Source organism: Procambarus clarkii, chromosome 73 (genome assembly GCF_040958095.1).
Source record: "Procambarus clarkii isolate CNS0578487 chromosome 73, FALCON_Pclarkii_2.0, whole genome shotgun sequence".
NCBI classification, from domain to species: Eukaryota; Metazoa; Arthropoda; class Malacostraca; order Decapoda; family Cambaridae; genus Procambarus; species Procambarus clarkii.
The window spans coordinates 23,581,994-23,605,111 of record NC_091222.1 but is presented as its reverse complement, the minus strand read 5'-3'; the positions used below and the strand labels follow the sequence as shown (position 1 = coordinate 23,605,111).

The following is a 23,118-nucleotide window of genomic DNA, read 5'->3' as shown; positions in this document are numbered from 1 at the left end:
CAAGTGATCTATCTTCCTCCCTTAAAAATTGGTAATACATTAGCAACCTTCTACGGCTCTGGCACTCTGCCTGACTCTAATGATCTATTAAATATGGTAGAAAATGGTTCGCAATACTCCTCTTTGCATTCCTCAAGCACTTCGTTAGGCTTGAAGACATTACAAACAACGAGTAGTTTGTAATATTTGCTGATGAGGAGTCTGCAAATATTGCAGTCTGTGTGTGGTTTGGTCAACAGAGTTCGTAATATTTGCTTTTTTGTGATTGACACTGAAGATTTTTATCCATATATCAAGGTGAATACACATTTAATGATAATTATATTTTACATATTTAAAACTGGTTTTAAACTTTTTAACAGATAGAATAATAAGCATTTGCATAACATATTTGCCTATAATATAAGCAAATATTACACATTTATATATAATGTACATATGTGTTTTTTATATTTTTGTACATAATAATATTGTAACCTTACTCTATTAGGAAGGGAAGTGTCAATATAAACAACAAGAAATCTGGTGCTAAAGTGACTGGTTTTGTTCATATTCGCGAGGGAAGTGAAGATGCACTGAAAAAAGCTGTTGCCACAGTTGGACCAGTATCTGTTGCCATTGATGCCTCACACGGGTCAATCCAGTTTTACCATCATGGTAAGTTTTTTTATTGTAAATGTATACATAGATCACATTTTACTGAAGGTGATCAGTATATTTCTGCATGCTCATATAAACGTGAAATGTGCATCATGTGTATATAAATTGTTTTTATTGTATGAGACCTTTATTGTTCAACGATTCTCAGGTCTTTCTTAGATCTGCTGTGTTTTCTAAAGTCTTTGAATATATATCATACTTTCTTTCTCATAGTGCGTTAAGTATTCATCATGTTTTCTACCAGAAAGTGTCATGTTCACACACACTGTGTGTGTCCACGTATACACACAATCATGTCAATGGGGTGGCGCGTCTCACTCACCATATCGACAATTCCCACGTTGTAACAGTATTTATTCTTCCATTTAATTTAATGCCTTTAAATTCGGAATCTCATTTATTTTGTAGGAATTATGAGTTTCTGAACAAATAATTTGTTAAATATTGTATTATTGAAGGATGAATATATATATTACAGGTGTTTATGACGAGCCAGAATGTAGTTCAACGAATCTTGGCCACGGTGTTCTGGTTGTGGGTTATGGCACTACGGAGGACGGAACTGACTACTGGCTGGTGAAGAACTCTTGGGGCACAACTCTGGGTGATGAAGGCTACATCAAGATGATGAGGAACCGTAGTAACCAGTGTGGCATTGCTACTGAGGCCTCTTTCCCCCTTGTATAAACTCGTGGGGGAACCAGCGTGGCATTGTTACTGCTGCCTCCTTCCCTCTTGTATCGTGGGGACCCAGCGTAGCATGACTATTGTTGCCTCCTTGTAACACTCGAGGAGACCCAGTGTTCCAGTCTTGCTGCTCACTACTAACTTCCAGCATTAATTACGTGTCCACTTAGAACTGACATTTTATCTGCTGTCTAATTTTGTTGTTTTTCATCTGATTAATTTGAGAGATGTAATAAATTGAATCACTTTTGCCTCATGAAGGCAGGCAAAATAATTAGGTTCTCTGCCATAATGGAGTCTTCATGAATATAGGAAATTAGGTAATTTAACTCAGAGGACTCAGTTGGTGAAGTGAAATTTTCTGAGGTCATGTATTACTTTATATTCTTTCGTAATAAAAATAAGCCAAACATTTTTTATCATTATGAACCAATTCCTAAATCAATTATCGGAAATTCTGACACCAATTACTAACATTGATTTGCAATAGTTAGCCATACAAAATGGATATTGTAAATGGTTACAATTATCTTGAGATGATTTCGGGGCTTTAGTGTCCCCGCGGCCTGGTCCTCGACCAGGCCTTCACCCCCAGGAAGCAGCCCGTGATAGCCGTGATAAAATAGGTACCCAGGTACCTATTTTACTGCTAGGTAACAGGGGCATAGGGTGAAAGAAACTCTGCCCATTGTTTGTCGCCGGTGCCTGGAATCGAACCCAGGACCACAGGATCACAAGCCCAGCGTGCTGTCCGCTCGACCGACCGGCTCCCGAAGTACTGAAATGACGTCTTTACTATTGAAATGTTCTTACGTCACCTAATTTCTCTATCCCTGTAAAATTTATATATTTAAAAATGGTCAGGAGACCAAAATGGATAAAAAATGATTCTCCAGGACTGAATATAATTAAATCACAAATAAACCCAAGGTCTCCTTCACATTGTTGATAAAAGACAGTCAAAACCATTTCTTAGCGACGCATCCCCTGGAGCGTGAGAGAAGAGACTCCTTTAGCTTTGATGTCCATAGGGATTGGAAAGGATGGGGAAGGTAGAGGGATGGGGAGTTGAAATTCAGGAAGAGGATGCGGGTGTAGAGAGAGAGGAGGTTTGAAAGTTCGGTGGCCTGTCCACCATGGGTTGACATTTGTGTATGTTTGTTTGCGTATGTGTTATGTAGGGTTGTCAGTACATTGGCTGGGGGGCTAGTGTTTGTGACCTTGTTGGTGTCCTAAAGCACTAGAGCCGATGGAGCTGGCTGAAGGAGGTTAATCTTAGCAACATCAGGGTAGTTACACTTCTGATGCCACGACAAACGGTTTTTTGGTTTTGTATTTTTTTGTAGGAGTTTTATTTATTTATATTGTTTTTATTTTTTTATTTATTTATTTTTTATTTATTTTTTATTTTTATTTATTTATTATTTTTATTTTTATTTATTTATTTATTTTTTTCTTTATTCTTCATTTGGTGTAGATCGGGTCCGGGATGGGCCACTCATCTGGGTCGTCTGGCAGGCCGCTTAGTATTTGAGGTCTTGGGAAGGCCTCATCATGGATGTGTCTGATCACTTTTTGTAGGAGAGTGATTCTTCTGGTTCTGTGTGGTGGTTCGTGGATCTCGTAGCCGCTGGTGGTGTTTTCTGCTACGTAGGGATCTTCGGGGTCTGGGACATACATGTTCTTCATTCGGTACAGCTGTCTTCTGGCCAGGTAGCTGAGCCTGATGTTCATTGGCTTCATGTTGAGCGTCTCATGGATTTGGTCAGTTCTTACCCTGTCCATCAGAGTCGGGCCCTCCGCAAAGCGAAGTGCTTTGTTTTGTACTCGTTGGATCTTCAGCATGTTGGATTTGTTGGTGAGGTTCAGGGGGACATAAGGGTATTCCAGGCTAAGAGACTCCGTTAATTATGGACATCAAGTGTTCTGTGTCTGTTATTACTATTATGCTATATACTCAAATATAGACTATATTTATTATAAATGGCTTTATTTAGTATATTATGTCAAGTGGTTAGAACGCATGGCAAGCCACCTGGAACGGATAAACTTTTATAACTAAATGAATTCTCCATAATATCTTGTCTTAACTATAGCCGTTATATACTGGTCGCAGTTTATTACTGTTTATTTCAGTCGTTATATATTGGTTGCAGTTTATTACCATTTTACTCGTATCTTGTAACTCTATCATCACTACCTAACATTAAAACTTAACTAAACTAACTTTAAAAAAGTACATTTGTCTGCAGTAAACTGCATCTACCAGTCTTTTGACCACTTCAAACGCTGTGTAGATCGTCATGAAGTGATAGTGAATCTTCTTCCGTGTTTATTTTGCCGATGAATAAAAAATCCAGATTTTTTTATTCATCAGCAAATATGCAAATATTGCTGCTCAAACCTAAATCTAAATCATTTATATATATTATGAATAATAGAGGTCCCAGACCAAAGTCTTAAGGTACTCCACTTACAACAATTTCCCACTCTGACAAAAATGACTCCAATTATAATTACTTTATTTCCTTTGGTATAGCCATGCTGTGATCCAACTTAATAGAACCCCCAATACCGTGAACCTCTATCTTTTTAATCAGTATTTCATGTGGCACTGTATCAAAAGCTTTGCTAAAGTCAAGTTACTCAACATCTCAAACTTTACTATAATCAACTGGTCAACTATGCTGGAATAAAATGATAGCAATTTGTTTGCTATCATTAAAAACATTAACTGCAATTTGCAAAACCATGTTGTGGATCATTTAATAATTTATATTTTTCAAGATGAAGATGAATGGTATTTGCAATTCAATTAACTTTCCCAAAAGACATTAAGCTAATTAGCCGATAGGATCACACTATCGTTTATAGTTTGTTTATTGTCTATAGTCTATAGTTATTCTATATAGTTAGACTATGTATATATCTATTGATTATTGACACTTTGACACAAGTGATCTATCTCCTCCCTTAAAAATTGGTAATACATTAGCAACCTTCTACGGCTCTGGCACTCTGCCTGACTCTAATGATCTATTAAATATGGTAGATAATGGTTCGCAATACTCCTCTTTGCATTCCTCAAGCACTCTGGCAAGCACTTCGTCAGGCCCTGGGGATTTGTTTGGCTTGAGTTTCACTAGTAGTAGGCATTTTTCAGTCTATTGACTATGGAGTCAATAGCCAGGGTGGGTAGGTATGGAGGAGAAGCTGTTACCCATGCAGCAGGTCCTCCCTCTCCACGTTCCTGAAATTATCCAATAGAAAGGCAAATGCCAATGCACATGGTTCCAGCAACGTCGCAGGAGCTGCCAGAACGAGGTCGACGTCAACAACGAACTGCCTTAGGGGCTCCAACTCCGGATTTTTCCTCGAGGTTGACTCCTGAAGCCTTTCCCCAAAAAAGGAGTTTCACTATTTATTTAATAACATTCATCCTGGTAAAAGCTATACTAGTCAACCTGTCCTTTTCTCTACCCACACAGACCTATTCAGCTGAAGGCATAATGTCCTCTTTAGTATGTACAGAAATAAAATATTGATTCAAAATTCTACTCATCTCTTTGCCATTATCAGTTATCTGACCTGTCTCAGTTTTTACTGGACCTATTTTTCCATAATACTTGTTCGATATAGCTGAAAAAAAACTTTAGGATTTGTCTTTGCTTGCCCTGCCATGAAAACTTCATAGTTTCTTTTTGCACTCTTTAACTCTTTTTTTAACATTGCCTACGAGTTAAACGAATTCCTGTTCTAAACTGACTTCCCCTATTCCTAAACCTTTTGTACGAAGCTCCCTTTTTGCTTGTAAGGTTCTTCAGATCCTTTGTTATACATTTCCGGTCATTATCATTCGATCTATTTAATTTATATTTCTACGTTCCTGCCATTTGCTTAAAATATTTTATAATAAGTTATATGTTTAATCCACATCAAAATCCCTTTTCACACCACCCATTGCTGGGTTCATGTATCACTCCAATTCCGGTTTCCCCCCCCCCCCCCTCAACGCCTAGGACTTTCCAATCTATTTCAAAAAGATTAGGCCATTAAAATCAGTTTTTAAAAAATCTGGTACAGAATTTTCTTCTACAATTCTATTCCATTCTATGTTAAATCTGATTTCATTGTGATCACTGTTCCCTAGCTCATTTCCTATTTCGATGTTATTACTTTGCGTAACACTAAGTTTAAAATAATTTTTTCACGCGTTGGTTCCTTAATGTTATCCATTATTATCAATTGTTATCAATTATTGTGCATTGTTATCCATCCAGTACAGAAATAATATACAACTCATTATAGAAATCCAACATATATGACAAGAAGCACACAATTTAGGGCTGTCAATCTCCCTAAATTGGATACCAAATCACACTGGCATGAATGCATGATTGGATTAATGCATGAATGTTCGTAATAAGGCAAATAGGACACAGGGATTTACTAATTGAAGTGGATGAATGAACATAACATAGGGGATATTAATAGGATATTAAAAGTATCAATACAAGACAACACGAAACAATGGATATAAATCGGATAAGTTTAGATTTAGGAAAGACTTGGGTAATAACTAGTTCGGTAACAGGGTTGTTGATTTGTGGAACCAATTACCGCATAACGTGGTGGAAGTAGGGTCCCTCGATTGTTTCAAGCGTGGGTAGGACATGTATATGAGTGGGATTGGGTGGTTATAAATGGGAGCTGCCTCGTATGGGCCAATAGGCCTTCTGCATTTACCTTATTTCCCATATTCTTATATCTTGCTCTGGTTAGGCCCCATTTAGATTATGCCGTGCTATAGAATGGATATAAATTCACTTGAACGTGTCCAGCGTAAGATGACAAAGTTAATTCCCCAGATTAGAATTTTTTTATATGAAGAAAGATTAAGGAAGCTGATATTGCATTCACTGTAAAGGCGAAGCTAGACGTGACATGATAGAGGTTTACAAGAGGATGATAGATATAACAAAGGATATTAATAAGGTATTAAAAGTATCAACACAAGACAGATCACGAAACAATGGGTATAAATTGGATAAGTTTAGATTTAGGAAAGACTTGGGGTAAATACTGGTTCGGTAACAGGGTTGTTGATTTGTGGAACCAATTACCGCTTAACGTGGTGGAAGTGGGGTCCCTGGATTGTTTCAAACGTGGGTTGGACATGTATCTGAGTAGGATTTGGTGGATATAAATAGCGGCTGCCTCGTATGGGCCAATAGACCTTCTGCAGTTTCCTTTGTTCTAATGTTCTTAAGTATGTATTTCATTAGCGTGTGATATGAACATTGCTCCCCTTGTAAAAGGAAGAAAGTATATACGAGTCCGGATAGATGAAAGTAATGTATGATTGATAAGTAGAAGAATACCCAAATTAAAACTTTCGATGTTTGTTGTGATGGCTCGGTAACAAAGGACGGAAAGCCAGGATGTGGAGTCATGATTAAGGAGTACACTGATATTTTCACCGTAGTGGAAACAACATAATGGTGGACGATGTTAGTGGACACAACATAATTGTGTCAATTAAGTTTTGTGTAAATTAGATTCAGGACAGCCATTGAATTAGTTAGGAGCAAGGGAGGAATCCCGATCATATGTGGCATTCTTCCAAGAAAGGGAGTGGGAAATGAATGGATGTCGAGGGCAATTGGTGTCAATTGCCGGCTGGAAAGATATTGCAAATCAAATGCGAACTCGTTGGAAGAAGTGGTTAGAAGTGTTTGTTTGGGTTTAAACTGTTAGTAGATAGAGGTATGGGAATTGATTTGGAGGAAGGAGGTAATAAAAGTATGTGTTTGTGGGAGAAAGGAATTGGCAAAATGATCAAGGATGAAGTGTTTGCCAGGGTGCTTAAAGAATGCAAAGAGGAGCTTTGTGACCCACTGTCAACCATATTTAATAAATCAAGTCAATAGAGTCAGGCAGAGTGCCAGAGTTTTGGAAAGTTGCTAATGTGATACCAGTTTTTAAGAAAGGAGATAGATCACTTGCGTCTAACTATCGACCAATTAGCCTACGTCTATTGTGGGAAAGTTACTCGAATCTATAAAAGCAAATAAAATTCGTCTTCATCTTGAAAAACATAAATTAATAATTGAGTAGTCGCACATGGTTTTATAAATGGCCGTTCATGTTTAAAGGATATTAATAAGTTTAACAAATTTGTTATCTTTTTATTCTAGCATAGTTGATAGTGGTAAGGATTGTGATGTTGTGTACCTTTTAGCAAAGCTTTTGATACAGTGCCACATGAAAGACTGATTAAAAAGATAGAGGCTCATGGTATTGGGGGTGCTATATTAAGCTGGATTAGGGCATGGCTATACCAAAGGGAACAGAGAGTTAGTATAAATGGAGTCTAGTCCATGAGTCGCAACATAGCCATTTGCGACCATGTAAAACCATGTTGCGACTCATTTATTAATTTATGTTTTTCAAGATGGAGACGAATTGTATTTGCAATTATTGATTCAAGTAACTTTCCCACAATAGACGTTAGGCTAATTGGCCGATAGTGTGACGCAAGTGATCTATCTCCTTTCTTAAAAATTGGTACCACATTAGCTACCTTCCATGACTCTGGCACTCTGCCTGACTTTATTGATTTATTAAATATGGTAGACAGTGGCTCGGAAAGCTCCTCTTTGCATTCTTTAAGCACTCTGGTAAACACTTCATCCGGCCCTAGGGAATTGTTTGGTTTTAGTTTTTCTAATTGTTTAATTATATGAAGAAAGATTAACAAAGCTTAAGTTGCATTCACTGGAAAGGCGAAGAGTTAGGGGTGACATGATAGAGGTTTACAAGTAGGTGAATGGACATAACAAAGGGGATATTAATAGGGTATTAAAAGTATCAACACAAGACAGAACACGAAACAATGGGTATAAATTGGAACATAAGAACATAAGAACAAAGGCAACTGCAGAAGGCCTGTTGGCCCATACGAGGCAGCTCCTATTCTATAACCACCCAATCCCACTCATATACTTGTCCAACCCGTGCTTGAAACAATCGAGGGACCCCACCTCCACAATGTTACGCGGCAATTGGTTCCACAAATCAACAACCCTGTTACTGAACCAGTATTTACCCAAGTCTTTCCTAAATCTAAACTTATCCAATTTATACCCATTGTTTCGTGTTCTGTCCTGTGTTGATACTTTTAATACCCTATTAATATCCCCCCGGTTATGTCCATTCATCCACTTGTAAACCTCTATCATGTCACCCCTAACTCTTCGCCTTTCCAGTGAATGCAACTTAAGCTTTGTTAATCTTTCTTCATATGAAAGATTTCTAATTTGGGGAATTAACTTAGTCATCCTACGCTGGACACGTTCAAGTGAATTTATATCCATTCTATAATATGGCGACCAAAACTGAACTGCATAATCTAAATGGGGCCTAACTAGAGCAAGATATAGCTTGAGAACCACACCAGGTGTCTTGTTACTAACGCTGCGATTAATAAATCCAAGTGTCCGATTTGCCTTATTACGAACATTTATGCATTGATCCTTTTGTTTTAAATTCTTACTAATCATAACTCCCAGATCCCTTTCGCAATCACAACACCATCTAGCTCGTATCTTGTAACTCTATCATCATTACCTAACCTCAGAACTTTACATTTATCAGCATTAAACTGCATCTGCCAATCCTTTGACCATTTCAAAACCCTATCTAGATCAACTTGAAGTGATAGTGAGTCCTCCTCCGAATTAATTTCCCTACCGATTTTCGTATCATCGGCAAATTTGCAAATGTTGCTACTCAAACCTGAATCTAAATCATTTATATATATTATAAACAACAGAGGTCCCAGGACAGAGCCTTGAGGCATTCCACTTACAACATTTTCCCACTCTGACTTGATTCCATTTATACTAACTCTCTGTTTCCTTTGGTATAGCCATGCCCTAATCCAGCTTAATATAGCACCCCCAATACCATGAGACTCTATCTTTTTAATCAGTCTTTCATGTGGCACTGTATCAAAAGCTTTGCTAAAGTCAAGGTATACAACATCGCAATCCTTACCACTATCAACTGCCTCAACAATGCTAGAATAAAAAGATAACAAATTTGTTAAACATGAACGGCCATTTATAAAACCATGTTGCGACTCAATTATTAATTTATGTTTTTCAAGATGAAGACGAATTTTATTTGCTATTATAGATTCGAGTAACTTTCCCACAATAGACGTTAGGCTAATTGGTCGATAGTTAGACGCAAGTGATCTATCTCCTTTCTTAAAAACTGGTATCACATTAGCAACTTTCCAAAACTCTGGCACTCTGCCTGTCTCTATTGATTTATTAAATATGGTTGACAGTGGGTCACAAAGCTCCTCTTTGCATTCTTTAAGCACCCTGGCAAACACTTCATCCGGCCCTGGGGATTTGTTTGGTTTGAGTTTTACTATTTGTTTAAGAACATCCTCCCTGGTAACTGCTAAACTCGTCAACCTGTCCTGGTCCCCACCCACATAGACTTGTTCGGCTGAAGGCATATTGTTAAGTTCCTCTTTAGTAAATACAGATACAAAATATTTATTAAAAATACTACTCATCTCTTCATCACTATCTGTTATTTGACCTGTCTCAGTTTTTAATGGACCTATCCTTTCCCTAGTCTTGGTACGATATAACTGAAAAAACCCTTTAGGATTTGTCTTTGCTTGCCCTGCTATACGAACTTCATAGTTTCTTTTTGCTTTCCTTATCTTTTTTTAACATTTCTAACCAGTTGTACGAATTCCTGTTCTAAAGTGACCTCCCCATTTTTAATCCTTTTGTACCAAGCTCTCTTTTTACCTATAAGGTTCTTCAAATTCTTTGTTATCCACTTTGGGTCATTAGTATTCGATCTATTCAATTTGTATGGTATACTACGTTCCTGTGCTTTGTTTAGAATATTCTTAAATAAGTTATATATTGAATCCACATCGAAATCCCCATTTAAGTCACCTTGTAACGGGGGGTGGGGGAAATAGCTCTATCTTGTCCATTATTCCACCCCCCAGTTAACTAACGAGGCCGGGGGAAACAGCTCTCTCTAGTCCGTTATCCCGTCCCCAGTTAGCTAACTATTCTAAAGCACCCTCCAGAGTTCCTAAGGCAACCTCTCTCGTTCAACACCTTGTAACCTAGGTATTCGACTACCTAGGTGCTAAGACTACAAGGCGCCGTCACTTGATCAGTTACCAGAAACTCCAGAGAGAACTCTAGAATACATAATCATTGCCACAAACGTATAAGAGAAAACGAAAGGAAAGAAATTAATAGTGAAGTAATTAGTGAGGGTTTGGGGTGAGAGGCAGAGAGGTCGGAGGAGCGAGGAGGGTCATTAGTTGAAAGTGAGAGTTTAGAGAGGGGTGGAGGGGGAGGTGTAGATAGGTAGAAGGAGAAGAGTAGATAGTAGAAGTAGAAGAGTAGATAGTAGAAGTAGAAGAGTAGATAGTAGAAGACGAAATGCTGCCACCATCCATTCATGATCATTACATACAAGACAAGGAATGGAACTTGTCTGTATCACAATATTCACCAAAGATGTTATCATGAGATCATTATTAGTATGGTCCCATCTTTATCATGTACTCATTCTAAACCATGAAACCAGTAACTACAGAGGCTTTCTCATCTCCACTCAAAATCTCTAGGGAACAAAGTTAAACACAATTTAAATAATAAATTCATAATTATATTTCACATGAAGTATCATAATTTAGCAATTCAATTAAAATGTTCCAGTTTAATATGCAAAGTGAGTCATCATCCAAGAATTCGAGAACCCTACAACTTGACTGCCCCTGATCATCACACAACATATGTAACACACAACCAAGTCACCTAAATGTTCAACTCACCGAGGACTGAGTCTAAGTTGAATAGAGAGGGGGGGGGGTCTGTAGCTTGACAGAGACTGTCTCGCCCCCTGCCGGCCGACAGCCTCCCTGTTAGGGACGTCTTCTCTGTTCTCGTCTGCTGCTCTGTCTGTTAATGCTTTCTGCTGGATAGCTCTCCGAGTTTATATTGGGGAACCTAGTAGCTAACTCCGCCCACAAGTAGATAGCCTCCGGCACTACCAAGCCACTCCTTAAACGTCGGCATGTTTGAAGGCTACCCGGCTCCAATTATACGCTTAGCGGAAGCAAGGTGAAATTATCATGATCTGACCTCAGGTCACTTGGGGTCATTAACGGTTAGAGGTGTGAGATCTCAGGCAGACAACTGGCGCCTCTCCGATCCTTGTCTGTGACTCATGTACTCTATGTATGTATTAACCTAAACCAAACACTTTTACAGTGTTACATCTCCCCTTCTCCCCGAAAATAAAGTTTTTGCAACACTGCTAAAGCAAGCTAGCTGTGTGCGACAACTTTATTAACGAAAAGAATACATCCTAGCTAAACAAATATACATCATCCTACTCTAAAAAATGAAATATGTAGACAGACGTCCATTGTCTCTGGCTGGGCGACGTCACTGCTTGGTCTTGTAGATAATCCTGTACCACATTTCTTCAACACAACTGCCTCCGTCGCTTCTCCGTCGTTAACGCACAACAACCCTTGGTCAACCCGAAAGCCGTTACTACTTGAACTGCGCACAGGACCGTGGAATTCGGTTGTCCCAGCTGATCTGTAATTGGCCCTACGTCAGTCACCATGAGAGACGTATATTGGGGTTCTTCACAGCTATAGGGACTACAAGTTTCGAGACCTTCATATAGTTGCCAACAGTAGAAATCCCATCCTACTCTTCTTCCTCCCTGTTGCTCCAGCACGCCTCCTTCAGAGAGCTACTTCTGACAGCCACATCAAGTCCGCACGACACAGGATGAATCACTCAACAGAGCAACATGCTTGCAGGAGGGGCGGCCAGTTAAGGCAAACGATCCTGTCTTGCAATTACGCTCCCTGCAATGATGCTGACACCAGCAAGGGACACGAGGCATCGTGTCTCACTCAGCTTGTCTTATCTTCTTCTTCTTTCTTCTTTCTTCTCTCTTCCTTCTTCTCTCTTCTTTCTTCTCTCTTCCTCCTCCCATGGGTCTTTGACAAGCGACCTGGGGTCCATTGGGGTCCGTCCGTCCTGGGGTCCATCCTGGGTAGACCGATGTTGGTGGGACAGACTGGAGTCGTTGTTGCTCCTCTTCCATTTTTACTGGGTCGTCTGGGGTCGTCTGCAGAACGACCTGGGGTCCACTGGGGGTCCGCTGGGGTCCGTCCGTCTTGGGGTCCAATGGGTAGACCAATGTTGACCGACCGAGAGGGCTGCATCTTGGGGTCCCCTGGGGTGGTGATGGTGGTGGAGCCATGACCTCCAGGTAGTGGGCTGGTCGTGGTGGTGGTGATAAACGCCCCTGAGTGTGGTACACAGCAGCCGTCTCCCTCTTCTGTATATGCGTCGCGCCTCTCCTCTGGCTCCCACCTGTGAATTGAACATAAAGGCGACAATACCCGTGTTCCATGCTGTTGTGTGACCCTGTAGTTTGTATAGGGTTTACACAGTCCAGTTATACCGCTCTCCTCCTGGCAACAACTACACTTAAATTTTTTTTTTAAATAATCCAATTAACTCTGAATGATACTGACTTGGTGGAACATAAGACAGTAACAGAGGAAAGTTAGAGAAGAGAGAATAAGGTCATCACTACTTTTAACTTGTCACAAAAAAAAATCAAAACTAATAGACAAAACACTAGCCTAAACTTAACTATACCTTTCCTAATCTTAAGTACATAATTAACCGTTACTCCCACCCTTAACCTACAGCCACCTACGTGACCCAGAGTGTTTCCCTAGCATCTCCGCCGGTAAACAACTCCAAACTGTTGCCACCCCTGTGACCAGACTTCAAACGCCAGGCGTCCCTAGACGTGAGTCAACTGACACACTAGTCCCCACTAGCATGCTGTACAATACCAGTACACCTCGGGTTATTGCGTTCAAATGGAGTAAAACAGTCGATCGCAATAATCTGAGCAGAACCACACTTAAACTACTTAACTACACCTGCCACTCCCCACTGACCTGGAGACCAGCGGTGGCTGGGTGTCCCCGTGGGACATGCGAGGTCACCTGTCACACTCAGCTGACCTGCACTACCAACACCGCTAAGTTCCCAAATCGCCAAATCTTATTACTAACATAAATCACTACACACGCAAGTTCTGGTGAACATTCCCTGAATACCACAAAACTCACAAAATCACTAAACACAACACCAGAGAATCACCATCTCCTAGCCTGAAAAAACTCGCTAAATCGCGAAAGTAAAACACCTGTCAAGATCTCCCTGATAGCGCCTGAGCGGCAAAAGACACGTGGGACTGAACAATGTTAAAATAACACCAACTACCTACAACATTGTTCAACACCGCTGCCAACATTGTAACGGGGGGTGGGGGAAATAGCTCTATCTTGTCCATTATTCCACCCCCCAGTTAACTAACGAGGCCGGGGGAAACAGCTCTCTCTAGTCCGTTATCCCGTCCCCAGTTAGCTAACTATTCTAAAGCACCCTCCAGAGTTCCTAAGGCAACCTCTCTCGTTCAACACCTTGTAACCTAGGTATTCGACTACCTAGGTGCTAAGACTACAAGGCGCCGTCACTTGATCAGTTACCAGAAACTCCAGAGAGAACTCTAGAATACATAATCATTGCCACAAACGTATAAGAGAAAACGAAAGGAAAGAAATTAATAGTGAAGTAATTAGTGAGGGTTTGGGGTGAGAGGCAGAGAGGTCGGAGGAGCGAGGAGGGTCATTAGTTGAAAGTGAGAGTTTAGAGAGGGGTGGAGGGGGAGGTGTAGATAGGTAGAAGGAGAAGAGTAGATAGTAGAAGTAGAAGAGTAGATAGTAGAAGTAGAAGAGTAGATAGTAGAAGACGAAATGCTGCCACCATCCATTCATGATCATTACATACAAGACAAGGAATGGAACTTGTCTGTATCACAATATTCACCAAAGATGTTATCATGAGATCATTATTAGTATGGTCCCATCTTTATCATGTACTCATTCTAAACCATGAAACCAGTAACTACAGAGGCTTTCTCATCTCCACTCAAAATCTCTAGGGAACAAAGTTAAACACAATTTAAATAATAAATTCATAATTATATTTCACATGAAGTATCATAATTTAGCAATTCAATTAAAATGTTCCAGTTTAATATGCAAAGTGAGTCATCATCCAAGAATTCGAGAACCCTACAACTTGACTGCCCCTGATCATCACACAACATATGTAACACACAACCAAGTCACCTAAATGTTCAACTCACCGAGGACTGAGTCTAAGTTGAATAGAGAGGGGGGGGGGGGTCTGTAGCTTGACAGAGACTGTCTCGCCCCCTGCCGGCCGACAGCCTCCCTGTTAGGGACGTCTTCTCTGTTCTCGTCTGCTGCTCTGTCTGTTAATGCTTTCTGCTGGATAGCTCTCCGAGTTTATATTGGGGAACCTAGTAGCTAACTCCGCCCACAAGTAGATAGCCTCCGGCACTACCAAGCCACTCCTTAAACGTCGGCATGTTTGAAGGCTACCCGGCTCCAATTATACGCTTAGCGGAAGCAAGGTGAAATTATCATGATCTGACCTCAGGTCACTTGGGGTCATTAACGGTTAGAGGTGTGAGATCTCAGGCAGACAACTGGCGCCTCTCCGATCCTTGTCTGTGACTCATGTACTCTATGTATGTATTAACCTAAACCAAACACTTTTACAGTGTTACAACCTATCGCTGGGTTCATGTCTCGCTCCAAGACCGGCCCCCACCCCATACCCAAGACTTTCCAATCAATTTGACCCAAAAAATTTCTTAGGCTATTAAAATCAGCTTTTCGAAAATCTGGCACTTTAACAGAATTTTCTCCTACTGGTCTATTCCATTCTATGCTAAATCTGATTTCTTTGTGATCACTGCTCCCTAGCTCACTCCCTATTTCGATGTCATTAATTTGCGTTTCCCTGTTAGTTAACACTAAATCTAAAATATTATTTTCCCGTGTTGGTTCCTTAATGTGTTGCGTAAGAAAGCAATCGTCAATTAATTCTAGAAAATCTTCTGCTTCACTATTCCCTGTTTTGTTCAACCAGTTTATTCCGCTAAAATTAAAGTCACCCATGACATAAATACTGTTAGATCTAGATGCTCTAGATATTTCATCCCATAGATGCTTTGCTTCCATTCTGTCTAAATTTGGTGGCCTATATATTACTCCTATTATAATATTATTAGCTTTTTCGTTTAATTCAATCCAAATAGTTTCTGTGTGTGGCTCTGTTTTGATTCCCTCTTTGAGACTACATTTCAAATTGTCCCTAACATATATGGCTACTCCACCTCCTCGTCTAATATATCTATCTGTGTGAAATAGTTTAAATCCATATATTTGATATTCAGCTAATAGTTCTCTATTTTCTACATTCATCCACGTTTCGGTAAGTGCAATAATATCTATTCTTTCTGTGCAGACAAGAGCATTTAATTCGTTAATTTTATTTCTTAGACTTCTACTGTTAGTGTAATATACCCTAAGTGAATTGTTATTTTGCGGACCTTCTCTTTCCCTGATCGTTTTGCCAATTCCTTTCTCCCACAAACACATACTTTTATTACCTCCTTCCTCCAAATCAATTCCCATACCTCTATCTACTAACAGTTTAAACCCAAACAAACACCTCTAACCACTTCTTCTAACGAGTTCGCAACAGCAACAACCCCAGCTCTCGATAGATGCACCCCATCACGAGCATACATTTCATTTCTTCCATAGAAGTGTTCCCAGTTGTCTATGAAAGATATTGCATTTGATTTGCAATATCTTTCCAGCCGGCAATTGACACCAAGTGCCCTCGATATCCATTCATTTCCCACTCCCTTTCTTGGAAGAATGCCACATATGATCGGGATTCCTCCCTTGCTCCTAACTAACTCTATGGCTGTTTTATACCTCTGAATCAGTTCCTCACTCCTAACTCGACCAACATCATTTCCTCCCACGCTAATGCAAATAATGGGATTGTTCCCATTACCAGCCATAATATCATTCATGTTGTTTATAATATCACCAATGCCAGCTCCGGGATAGCAAACCCTTAACCTGTTCCCCCTATCTCTAGCACAAAACGTTCTATCCAAATACCTTATCTGGGAATCTCCCACAACTAATGTTTGCTTAGGTACTTCCTTTACTTTCTGAGGGGCCTGCGCTTCCTTTCTCTTCGTTGCTTTCCCTTTTGCGCGATCCACAGTCTCTCCACAGCACTCGTCCTCCAAAACGTCAAATGAATTAGAAGTTGCTATGGCGTTTGAAGGCGGCTTTATCAAAGTCTTCTTAAGACCCCTGTCTTTCACAACTCTCCAAGACGAGGTCCCTTTACTACTGGTCTCCTCCTTCGTTACTTCTCGTTGTTCTTTCAGCTGACGCACCTCCTCCCGCAGAAAGTCCAACTCTGTCCTCAGGGCTCCCACTAGAGTCACCAGGTCCTTAACTACAACTTCCATATTGCAATGATAATATAACAACACTCAGGAGCTCCGGTTAACACAACCTCTCACTGTGACTTCACCTGACCGACTGGAATGTCACCCCTAACTCTTCGCCTTTTTGGATAAGTTTAGATTTAGGAAAAACTTGGGTAAATACTGGTTCAGTAACAGGTTGTTGATTTGTGGAACCAATTACCGCGTAACATTGTGGAGGTGGGGTCCCTCGATTGTTTCAAGCGCGGGTTGGACAAGTATATGAGTGGGATTGGGTGGTTATAAATAGGAGCTGCCTCGTATGGGCCAATAAGCCTTCTGCAGTTGCCTTTGTTCTTATGTTCTTATTGTGGAGGTGGGGTCCCTCGATTGTTTCAAGCATGGGTTGGACATGTATATGAGTAGGATTGGGTGGTTATAAATAGGAGCTGCCTCGTATGGGCCAATATGCCTTCTGCAGTTGCCTTTGTTCTTATGTTCTTATGTTCTTAAGATATAGCTTAAGAACCACACCAGGTGACTTGTTACTAACGCTTCGATTAATAAATCCCAGTGTCCTATTCGCCTTATTACGAACATTCATGCATTGATCCTTTTGTTTTAAATAACATTTTCCCTTTCTGGTGAGTGGAAACTTAACTCTCTGTTTCCTTTGGTATAGCTATACCCTATTCCAACTTAATATAGCACCCCAACACCATGAGTCTCTATCTTTTTAATTAGTCTTTCATGTGGCACTGTATCAAAAACTTTGCTAAAGTTAAGGTACACAACATCACTACTATCAACCACTTACCACTATCAACTGCCTCGACTGTGCTGGAATAAAATGATAGCAAATTTTTTAAACATGAACGGTAATTAGTAAAACCATGTTGCTAATCATTTATTAATTTATGTTTTTATAGATGAAGACTGAGTTGTATTTGCAATTATCGATTTATGTAACTTTCCCACAATAGACGTTACACTTTTATTAGTGGGAACCGCTATTATATACTTATATTAGTGTTAATATATTATTTTTCTTTATCTGGGTGTCACTTTTATTTTTCCTTCACTGGGTACCACCAATATTTTTTTCCTTTACTGGGTACCGCTATTATTTTTTGTTTCTTGGTTGGAACTGAGAAAATCATTCACTAGTGTACGCTTCTACAGTGTACCATTCAATTGGATACCATTCACTTGGATACCTTTCACTATTGTACTATTCTACAGTATAGAATACAATTGGGTACCATTCACTTGGGTACCATTCACTAGTGTACCATTCATTAGTGAACCATTCTCTTGTACATTCACTAGTGTACCATACATTAGTGAACCATTCTCTACTACAGTCACTAGTAAACCATTTAACAGCGTACAACTAAAGAGTATACCCACTACATATTGTACCATCCTGTACAAGAATATTACATTCCATATTGAGAAAAAATATATTGATAAATTAGAACGTATTCAAAGTCCAGCAGCAAAACTAACGCCACGAGAGCAATAAATTCTGCGAAGGTTTCAAAGAGCGAGAAACACCATTTTTCAGTTGCTCACCTCTGACCCTGATCCATCTCACCTCTGCCCCGCCTGCGCGTCCTCACTAAGTGTATATGTTTGTCATTATCGAGCAGCAGTGTTAGTCATTCAATCAACGTCGGCCAGAATTCCAGGCAAGGTAAGTGGAGGATTGAGTATTAACATGTTAATACTCAATAACACATTGAGTATTATCATTAATGGGATTTATGTTCTCACATTTAAATTATGATACTGATTTATGGTCTATATCATAGCAATTATAATAATAATTACAATTGTTTAACATCAAATTGCATTCAAAACAAAATCGAAAATTAGAAAACGTGCTTCTGTTGAAAAAAATTATTAATATTTTTGGTTCTAGATTACTATTCACTTGTGAAAATTACTATTCACTTGTGAAAGTCTTTGAAAATTGTTCTGTCATTTCCAACGTGTTACAGTCGCATCAGTCTGTTATGAGACTAAAGTGATGTTAATTATTATTGAAATTGTTACTATTATGATACTTATTTTTTCTTTCCCACTAGATGAAGTACTTGGCAGCATCAGTGTTGGTGGCCGCTCTTGCCGCAATATCTGCAGTACCTTACTCTTCTGTTGTGCAGGAAGAGTGGGAGACATTTAAGGTAAGAACGTTACCAACATTAATTATTTTTAAGAGTTCTTTAAGAAGAAAGCTTTAACATGTTTTAGGGGATAATAGTGTAACAGTTGCCATCATTTTACATTAGGTTAAAAATTAATGAGCGAACAATATGACAGCGTACCAGGTTTCATGTAAAGACTATTGCAAATAAAGAAGTTATATTTGTTTTGACTTCAAATTCGCTGGTATCACTGGTCACTTCAGTGTCGAGGTCGGTGAAGAGATTTATTGAGTGCAGTCAGTAAAGTCAGGGGTGATGGATGCTACTAGTGGTGAACTAAAGCGTTCCTTGCCAACTTCTTGTCATTGTTTATGTCATTAAAAGCCGTTGCTGATGTATTTATCTGAAAAATTATTGTGCTTGTAACAACTGTATTACATCTTCATATATTTAACTTCATATATTCTTAAAATCAACTATCTTGCCTCCCGATATTGGGAGAAGAAATGGTGTAATAATCAAAAATTATTTTTTTAGATTGAACATGACAAGAAATACGCCACTGATGTTGAAGACTCGTTCCGCATGAACATCTATATGGAAAATAGACTCAAGATTGCTGCACACAATAAGCTGTATGCAAAAGGACACAAGTCATACAGGCTCAGGATGAACAAGTTTGGTGACATGGTAAGTAGGATGAACCTCTAACGAGTAAACATTTGCATGAAAAAATCAGTAGGATTGAAGATAGAATCCTCAATGAAGAGGATTCTATCCTATGCGATGGATCCTCACAGGCACGCTCTAGGCACCGGAACATGGTCAAAATCATTGCAACCTGGGATTAAACTGAATCATCTGGTTTTCAGAGGATTCGAACCTCTCCTCATGGTTCCTACTGATTTTTTTGGTTGATGCATCACGTTAATGATTTCTAATTGTGTATTGTCTGCATCCTGATTCCACTCAGAACAACAAAACTCATTTGTTAAATAACCCTTAGTGCCCAGTGACTTACGTGATGTAATATTTCTTGCAGCTGGTTCCACATTGAGCCGGAAGATGATGTTATCCTTCCCAAGACTGTTGACTGGAGAAGAAGGGAGCAGTCACCCCAGTAAAAGACCAAGGAAAATGTGGATCATGCTGGCCTTCTCAGCTGTGAGTATTATCATCTAACTTATTTTGTTAGATGACATTAATGACATCTTGGAAGTTCATTTGTAATGGTTTTATTATTATTATATAAAAATATTGATATATGAGCAAATATTAACATTTTCTCATATATTAATAATGATCATATAAAGAACTTACAAGTTTTGATGATGTTTTACAAAGTAATGTTTGTGTGGTCCACAGACCGGGTCACTGGAAGGTCAACACTTCCGCCAGACGGGTAAGCTGGTGAGCCTTTCTGAGCAGAACTTGATTGACTGTTCCACCAAGTACGGCAATGGTGGCTGTGACGGTGGACTGATGACCGCTGCCTTCAAGTACATTGAGGACAATGGTGGGATTGACACTGAAGATTCTTATCCTTACAAGAAGAAGGTAAATACACGTTTCATGATTATTATATTTTCCTGGGATGTGGTCTTGAACTTTTAAACAGTGAGTAGTTTGTAATATTAGCTGATGAGGAGTCCGCAAATATTGCAGTCTGTGTGTGGTTTGGTCAACAGAGTTCGTAATATTTGCTTTTTTGTGATTGACACTGAAGATTTTTATCCATATATCAAGGTAAATACACATTTAATGATAATTATATTTTACATATTTAAAACTGGTTTTAAACTTTTTAACAGATAGAATGATAAGCATTTGCATAACATATTTGCCTATAACATAAGCAAATATTACACATTTATATATAATGTACATATGTGTTTTTCATATTTTTGTACATAATAATATTGTAACCTTACTCTTAGGAAGGGAAATGTCAATATAAACAACAAGAATCTGGTGCTAAAGTGACTGGTTTTGTTCATATTCGCGAGGGAAGTGAAGATGCACTGAAAAAAGCTGTTGCCACAGTTGGACCAGTATCTGTTGCCATTGATGCCTCACACGGGTCAATCCAGTTTTACCATCATGGTAAGTTTTTTTTATTGTAAATGTATACATAGATCACATTTTACTGAAGGTGATCAGTATATTTCTGCATGCTCATATAAACGTGAAATGTGCATCATGTGTGTATATAAATTGTTTTTATTGTATGAGACCTTTATTGTTCAACGATTCTCAGGTCTTTCTTAGATCTGCTGTGTTTTCTAAAGTCTTTGAATATATATCATACTTTCTTTCTCATAGTGCGTTAAGTATTCATCATGTTTTCTACCAGAAAGTGTCATGTTCACACACACTGTGTGTGTCCACGTATACACACAATCATGTCAATGGGGTGGCGCGTCTCACTCACCATATCGACAATTCCCACGTTGTAACAGTATTTATTCTTCCATTTAATTTAATGCCTTTAAATTCGGAATCTCATTTATTTTGTAGGAATTATGTGTTTCTGAACAAATAATTTGTTAAATATTGTATTATTGAAGGATGAATATATATATTACAGGTGTTTATGACGAGCCAGAATGTAGTTCAACGAATCTTGGCCACGGTGTTCTGGTTGTGGGTTATGGCACTACGGAGGACGGAACTGACTACTGGCTGGTGAAGAACTCTTGGGGCACAACTCTGGGTGATGAAGGCTACATCAAGATGATGAGGAACCGTAGTAACCAGTGTGGCATTGCTACTGAGGCCTCTTTCCCCCTTGTATAAACTCATGGGGGAACCAGCGTGGCATTGTTACTGCTGCCTCCTTCCCTCTTGTATCGTGGGGACCCAGCGTAGCATGACTATTGTTGCCTCCTTGTAACACTCGAGGAGACCCAGTGTTCCAGTCTTGCTGCTCACTACTAACTTCCAGCATTAATTACGTGTCCACTTAGAACTGACATTTTATCTGCTGTCTAATTTTGTTGTTTTTCATCTGATTAATTTGAGAGATGTAATAAATTGAATCACTTTTGCCTCATGAAGGCAGGCAAAATAATTAGGTTCTCTGCCATAATGGAGTCTTCAATGAATATAGGAAATTAGGTAATTTAACTCAGAGGACTCAGTTGGTGAAGTGAAATTTTCTGAGGTCATGTATTACTTTATATTCTTTCGTAATAAAAATAAGCCAAACATTTTTTATCATTATGAACCAATTCCTAAATCAATTATCGGAAATTCTGACACCAATTACTAACATTGATTTGCAATAGTTAGCCATACAAAATGGATATTGTAAATGGTTACAATTATCTTGAGATGATTTCGGGGCTTTAGTGTCCCCGCGGCCTGGTCGACCAGGCCTCACCCCCAGGAAGCAGCCCGTGATAGCTGATATACACCCAGGTACCTATTTTACTGCTAGGTAACAGGGGCATAGGGTGAAAGAAACTCTGCCCATTGTTTATCGCCGGTGCCTGGAATCGAACCCAGGACCACAGGATCACAAGCCCAGCGTGCTGTCCGCTCGACCGACCGGCTCCCGAAGTACTGAAATGACGTCTTTACTATTGAAATGTTCTTACGTCACCTAATTTCTCTATCCCTGTAAAATTTATATATTTAAAAATGGTCAGGAGACCAAAATGGATAAAAAATGATTCTCCAGGACTGAATATAATTAAATCACAAATAAACCCAAGGTCTCCTTCACATTGTTGATAAAAGACAGTCAAAACCATTTCTTAGCGACGCATCCCCTGGAGCGTGAGAGAAGAGACTCCTTTAGCTTTGATGTCCATAGGGATTGGAAAGGATGGGGAAGGTAGAGGGATGGGGAGTTGAAATTCAGGAAGAGGATGCGGGTGTAGAGAGAGAGGAGGTTTGAAAGTTCGGTGGCCTGTCCACCATGGGTTGACATTTGTGTATGTTTGTTTGCGTATGTGTTATGTAGGGTTGTCAGTACATTGGCTGGGGGGCTAGTGTTTGTGACCTTGTTGGTGTCCTAAAGCACTAGAGCCGATGGAGCTGGCTGAAGGAGGTTAATCTTAGCAACATCAGGGTAGTTATACTTCTGATGCCACGACAAACGGTTTTTTGGTTTTGTATTTTT

General features: G+C 39.4%; 1 pseudogene; it reads left to right on the top strand.

Moving 5' to 3' along the window:
- LOC138356666 (cathepsin L-like peptidase) overlaps window positions 1-22,148 on the top strand; it is a 23,210-nt pseudogene extending 1,062 nt beyond the window's left edge.
- Window positions 22,149-23,118: the final 970 nt, after the last annotated feature.